Consider the following 6,833-nt stretch of genomic DNA (forward strand, 5'->3'; position numbering starts at 1 on the left):
AAGATACGGAGAGAAAAAGAAGAGTCTAAAGGAAGAGAGAAAATGGGGGGCAGGGCTATTTTCCATGCTATCTGGAGCACCTTTCTGAAGGGGGGATGCTTGAACAAAGATCTCAAGGCAGCAGGACTTGGTAGCAGTGAGCCTCCTGGGAAAGTGGTCAGAAAGCATTCCAAGGAGGAGAGGACAGGCAAAGGCCAGGAGGCTAGCTGCAAGGTGGATGGGGCTGGAGGCAGAAAGGAGGGACTGTGGCAGCAGTGAAGGCTGGTCCCAGAGCCAGGATCACACAGGACTCTCCCTAGTTCCCAGCCTTGGGTGCATATCCCTCCTGCAACTGAAGATTCCACCCCCACAACAGGTCTCAGGCACGCAGACCCATTTGAAGGCAAGCAGCACCAATGCAAGAAGCTGCAGACCCTGACTTAGCAGGCATGGTCTGTCACTGCATGCAAATTCCCGGGCATCTGTCTTCTTCCCTCAGATGGTTCTCCAGATCCTTGTTCAGGCAGTGTGTTTTGAATGACCATTTTGAGGCCCTTCCTTTGTAATCGAGCATATTGCTGGCCATCCTTGAAGAGAAATCCTCCCTCCTCACTGTCTTCACCTCCGCTTTTCCTCATCTTGAAGACAGGGCTCGGTGAGCAGCCATTGAGCTGACACGGATGTGGGATTCTGACCCACCCCTGGCCGTTGGCCATCTTCAAGGGCATCTGGATGGTCCAACCGCTCTGTTCAGGGGCCTCACAGAGCTTTTGCCCAATTCCACAGTCACAAAGGTACAGTTACACTCTTGTCAACCACTCCCACCCACACCACCCATTCTCTGGCCATGAATCCGTCCACCACTGCTGGCATCTCTCCAGCACAGCAGGAGAGTCGTCCCCTCAGGATCCCTCATTGTCAGCGAGTACCTAACTCAACGAGGAGGCTTCTCCCACGGCCCTGCCCAATCAGACAAGCATCTTTATTAAACCATGGGCTTCTGCTCAGCATTCCACCCAGCTCTCCTACAATACTTTCTTCTAAAGTCAAGTTCAGAGTTAGGAATTTATATGACAAACATACTTAGTTTATACTCACTCGTCAACCCATATGAACAATGGCTTCACTATAATATCCGCTACACAAAGAAGTTTAGTATCCTGAGCAATTATTTTTCCTTTATGCCGCCATTTACAAACAGTGTTCTTAACTTGAAAATCAGGCCGGGCACGGTAACTCACGCCGGTAATCCCAGCACTTTGGGAGGCCAAGGAGGGTGGATCACTCGAGGTCAGGAGTTTCTACCAAAAATATAAAAAATTAGTCGGGTGTGGTGACACGTACCTGTAATCCCAGTTACTCGGGAGGATGAGGCATAAGGATTGCTTAAACCTGGGAGGTAGAGGTTGCAGTGAGCCGAGATCATGCCACGGCACCCCAGCCAGGGTGACAGAGCAAAACTCTGTCTCCAAAAACAGAAAAAAAAAAAAAAAAGAAAGAAAATCACTAGTTTTACAACAAACCTAAATCTCAGTCCTGTAAAAGGAGTCACAGAAGCCAGCTGTGATTCTAAAATCCATTTGGTTACAAGATGCCTAACCACAAATGTCCCTGGCCTCCGACGTGTTCTCTTTCCACAGCAGGTCTGGGGGCACCAGCAGGAGTCAGCTGCCATGGTAGCTGGCTCAGAACAGCTTTGGGGGCCTTCTGCAAGATGTGTCACATCTCCAGTTTTGTTTTGTTGTTTTGTTTTGTTTTTACAGAAAGAAAAGCTCTTTGTGTGGAATGTTATTTGAAGTCGGTTTGCGAGGAATGCCATCTCTCCTGTGATTCAGGAGAATAGAAGTTTCGGTTTTATGATTTTGCAGACAGATCACAGGAAACTGCTTAGCGATTTTTTTTTCTTAGTTGCTTTCCTTGTTTTTCTTTCCATGGGTACATCATACATCGTTGCCAAACATTGGGTGGATTTGAACTGATTGAAAGAGGCTCGATTTTCTGTGAACAATTTGTCCTTGTGCTATCCTGATTGTCACTCGCCTATAACTTATTTAATTTCACATCTCAGCAAATACAGCATTATTTCTCCAATCGAGTTGGCTTCTGACAGAATCACTCTACTGGTTATTTATCATACATATCTGTCATTGAATTACCTATTGCAGTAGTATGATTTACTCTCAATCGTCCATAAAAATGTAACATAAAATAACATTTTTCCAGTGTATACTCCTTCATTATTCTACATGACCCTTAGGTTAGCCAATTCTACAGAAATCCAGTGACAAATAATGGGTGGAAGATGGGAAGATAAAAGATTAGTGGGCTCGTGATCTTTCGATAATAAAAGAAATTCATCCTCTAAAAAAATTATTCTCTTTTAAAATAGTTTTTTTTTTTTTCCCAAGTGTTAATCAGGAAACCAATTCTAGGAAACCAATAAGGAAAAGAAGAGTTTAAAAATAGACTGATTTTATTTTTTCCAAATACAACAATACTATGTCAGTACATTTTAAAATGTAGGAAAGGGAAATAAAGTGTGCTTGTCTTTGCTCTTGTCAAACAACCATTAATCTTGGACCAAAAAAGGAGAAGACGACGACAACAGCAATTCCTTTGGGAAAACTTTCTGTGTTCTTGAGCCCACTGCTGGGTTACTCCTTTTTTTTTATATTTCACGCACAACGTGAAATATGACTTGTTTTTGAAGTTGCCTGGCTTCAAAACACTTTGTGAAATGGACAGCCAGGTTTTCTTAGCTATACAGTCTTTTAGATAGCAAAGATTGTGTCAATACTAGTATGTTGAAATAAATTACCTATGATCCAATACCTTCTCTTGGATCAAGTTTTCATTTGTTTTGTTCTATTTGGCTTCAATTTTGAATCAAAGCAAGTTTTGAGTAGTCTCATTTATATTGAAAAGTTTGTCTAGTATATTCTAGCTTACTTTAATTTTGCTTTTTCTTCTTTTCTCCCTATCAGAAATTGATTTTGTATATCTGGATAACCAATTCTTTAAAAGTTCATCTGAAAAATACGCTGTATATTTACCAAGCATACCCACATCTGTTTCTCCAAAGTGCTTCCCAGCAACCACATCTCACCCGCTGAATTTATCCCCAAGTTGCTCCCAATCTATACACGAATTAGAAACAGGAGATTGCCCCCTATCTATAACAGATCATCTCTGCAGGGCAGCAGAGTGATAGAAACCTAATTTTCAACCAAACTTCTGCATCTCAATTTTAAAAGGTTGCTGAGAACATATGTGAAATTATCTGTGTTGTCAACTGTACTCGAGACAACTGAAAGTACTTATAGATGCTCATTTTATGATTCAAGAAAACAGTTAACTTTCTTGATATAAATTTGCAAGTAGATACAGGTGAGCAGAAATGTACAAGGTTTCACTTTAGACACTTTGTACTGAGTTGCAACTCAATTTGTTAGACACCATAATTTACATTTTAAATATTATTTAACACATAAAAACTTGTCACCTTGGTGTAATTATACCCCAAGCAGTTTGTCTGGGTAACTATAGCAACAATTGCAGAAACAGTTTAAAATACAATATTGGTATAATTTTAGAATCAAGAATTATGGAGGATTTATTGCAGGATGTAGGGCTGCTGTACTCAAATAGTTGTACATATACTACTATAAAAATGGATTCCTTGACTGGGATATATTATAAACTCATTTGTTCTATCTTGCACACCATCTGCTTTGTAACTCAAACCTCTTCATTGGGATGAGTTTTTGATGTTAGTTAATTGTACAGTTCATGATTACTTGTCTACATAATACAATGCCTTTATACTTTTGGCTGGACATTTAGCAAAGGTTTTCTGCTCCTCATCCACATCTTCCTGTATCAAAAGAAAAGACTCAGTTTCAATGACTTTATGACCAAAAAAGAAATCACTGGAAACTCTTAAAACTCATCACCAAGTTAAGTAAAACTGTGTCACGATTCAGATACGCAGCTCTCTCTAACATCAGGAGCATCTGACATCGTCCCCAAAGAGCTGGCATCTGTTATTTTGGGCCCCTAGCACACAGCACAGAGAAAGGCTTGTTGGTTGTAACATTTGTCCTTCAGCAAGAGGCTAACATGACTCTGGAACTAAATTTCTTACTGCAAATCCACGGATGGGGCTTCAGAAGGCCCCTGACTCTCTAAAATTTATGCAGAAGTTTGTATAAATGTGTTTGTATTTATTTTGGTCTCGTGGTCAATACGTTGTAACAGCCTCGGTGCTATAAGTTTCTGTGTTTCATTCTGGCAAGACACGTGATGAAATCATTGTTAAAGGGAAACGGCAGTGAAGAACACAGGCTTATTTTAACCAAATTCTGAACATCTCAAAAATTTCTTTCGGACAGAGACAAGCTCTACCACCCAGGAGACCAAAGCCTTTGCTCGCAGCAGGGATCTCGCAGCTGTCTGACATTACAACAACAAATGAGTTAGTGCAATTCACAAAAGACATCAAATGATTAGCATCACCTGTCTTCTCCCTGTTACTAAAAGTACGTATTGGCTAAAAGCACATAAAAATCGATGTCACTTTGTCACCTCCACACTTCAATGTGTATACAAATGCTTAGCGTGACCTCACGGAGCAATGTGGATGAGCAAGCTTCTATAACCCAAGTTTTTAAAAGAAAGAAACTCAAGGAAAAAAACATCTGTGTTTCAAGTGAACCAAACAATTACACTCAGGGCTGTTTTTTCATGAAAAACAAACATAGAAAAATAAATCTTTTGGAAGGGAAAAAAAATCGATGTTTCTTTTGGTGTAAATACAGGCACAGACAAGAAAGTTATTTCAGTTACACACAACTTAAAGGTATCATCCGCCTTAACTGAAGTTGTATAAAGTGGTCAAGATAAACATTACACTCTCTAAAATAATGAAACTGGCATTAATTAGCAACAAATTTAGCAATCCTAATTAGGTATTGAAAAATCTTTCTTATTAAAGTCTGGTTTTGTGTTTCTGTCTCCTTATGAACAGACTACCTCTATAATTAATAACATAACTGCTGATTCCAAACTCAGGCATTATGACAGAGCTCTTCTGGGTAAGAGAGACGTAAAACTTGTCTTTCTTCAAAACGAACTAGAACAATCATTTGTGATTCCTGATGTGTTAACTAAAGTACCCCTAAAAAGCAGAACGGTATGAAACAAAGCTCACGCTATCTTCCCTCAATTTCGATTTCTTTCTGAGTAAATGCAACAGTCACAAGGAAGGCCGATGTCCAGACAAGGAAGAGTTTACAGGGATCTTTTTCTCTGGAAGAGACCTTTCTAGTTAGAGCACTTATGTCTGGCCGCCACCTTTCCTGTCCCCTCTTCTAGCAAGGCTGACAGCTCTCTATAGCCACCGGATCAGCTCCCCCAATCCCCGGCCCCCAAAATGAAATTACTGCAAGATCTGCCTGGTTCTGCTGTTTGTCGCCTGGGACTCATGCTCACTCGCCCAGGACCCAGCAACTGCCTGTGGCTCCTAGTCCTCAGAGCGCTCGCTCGCAGCGCCCCCTGCCGGGAATCCCGAGGACGCCGCAGGCGCAGGAAAGTTAAATCCCAACTCTGGCCGCGGCGTCCAGGTACAAAGCAAGCAAAGGAATAGGAGGTGAACGCGCTTCCCGCCAAAGCCCAGAGAACCAGGCTGTGACCGCGCCAAGCCAGGCACCGGGCGCCGCAGGAGGCAAGCCGCGGGAATCACTCCTCCACAACTGTTCCCACGCACATCTTGGGAAAAACCGTTCCCTCTGGGGCCCAAAACCCTGAGCCAGGGTTTGTAAAATCCGTGGAGCAGCGGAGGGATACCTGGGGAACGGCGCTTGCCTAGCTGCAGCCCACCTGGCTGGTGGCTCCCCAGGCCTCCGCATCCCCGCCTTAGTGTCTTTCATTAACCAAGGCGCTTGGCGGAGTTGAGCCCAAGGCTCAACTGCCTCCCGGTTCCCCTGTAAGGAAAGCAGGAAAACCTGCCCCAGCCGGCGAGGCTGCGAGGTGGCGGCTCCCGGACCACCAAGTCCCGACCTCCGTGTCCCCCGCCCCCGGCTCCCGGCAGTGCGAGCCTGGAGGCGCGCCGGTGCGGACACAGACCAGTGTGCGCACCTTTCCGGGTGTTGGGCAGGGGTCACGTCTCGCCCACCGCGACGCTCCGGCTCCTTACCTCTCCATGCTCAGACCTCTGCACAGGCGGGTACACAAACTTCCAACCTGTGCACTAGCTCAACTGTGGGCGCCCCCGGACTGACGGTGGTCCTAATCCTGTAAGCGGAACCCCCGCCCAGGTGCTTGCTGATGGATCCCACCCGAGATCGGCACCACCCACCAGCCGACGGCTGCAGTCTCCCGGTACCGGCCAGCGGCGCGGCGCGGTCAGGGGCTCCGGCCAAGGCCACGCAGGGATCGGGCGGGGGTCACTCACCAGGTGTGGGGCGCGCTGGTGCCAGTCATCCAGTGCCTGGGGGCCAGAGCGGCTCCGAGGATCCTCTTCAGCACCTGGCTAGGGAAGTGGAAGCAGCAGCTGCAGCCGCCCCCTGCCACTTCCCCAGAGCCGTCCCCTACTCGCTGCGCTCCAGAATGAGGGCACCCGCTTGGGGGCCACGAGAACAGTCCCCGAGCGCGTAGCCAACCGGTGGGTGGGCAGGTTCGCGCCCAGCAGTGACGACCCGCGAAGTGGCAAAGTTAGGTTTCCGAGACAGCTCCGCGGGGCAGTCGCCGGTGGGAGAGGGTAGCGCCCCGGGATGAGTCACACTGGCCGGGCCTCCCCTGCAAAGGGAAGGTGGAGGGCCGGGGCTGCAGCGGGCCAGGGGCTGCGAAGCCCACCC

The 6,833-nt window shown here is 45.9% G+C and overlaps 1 protein-coding gene across 1 annotated transcript in view; it reads right to left on the reverse strand.

The window, feature by feature from the left end:
- The window catches only part of SEMA5A (sema domain, seven thrombospondin repeats (type 1 and type 1-like), transmembrane domain (TM) and short cytoplasmic domain, (semaphorin) 5A), a 539,042-nt gene extending 532,209 nt beyond the window's left edge, over nt 1-6,833 (reverse strand). The window contains exon 1 of the mRNA XM_011940969.1: nt 6,431-6,833. The gene's annotated coding sequence lies outside the window, so the exon portion shown is untranslated. The remainder of the gene's footprint in view (nt 1-6,430) is intronic.

This window comes from Colobus angolensis, unplaced genomic scaffold, assembly GCF_000951035.1.
Source record: "Colobus angolensis palliatus isolate OR3802 unplaced genomic scaffold, Cang.pa_1.0 Scaffold196, whole genome shotgun sequence".
In the NCBI taxonomy this organism is placed as follows: domain Eukaryota; kingdom Metazoa; phylum Chordata; class Mammalia; order Primates; family Cercopithecidae; genus Colobus; species Colobus angolensis.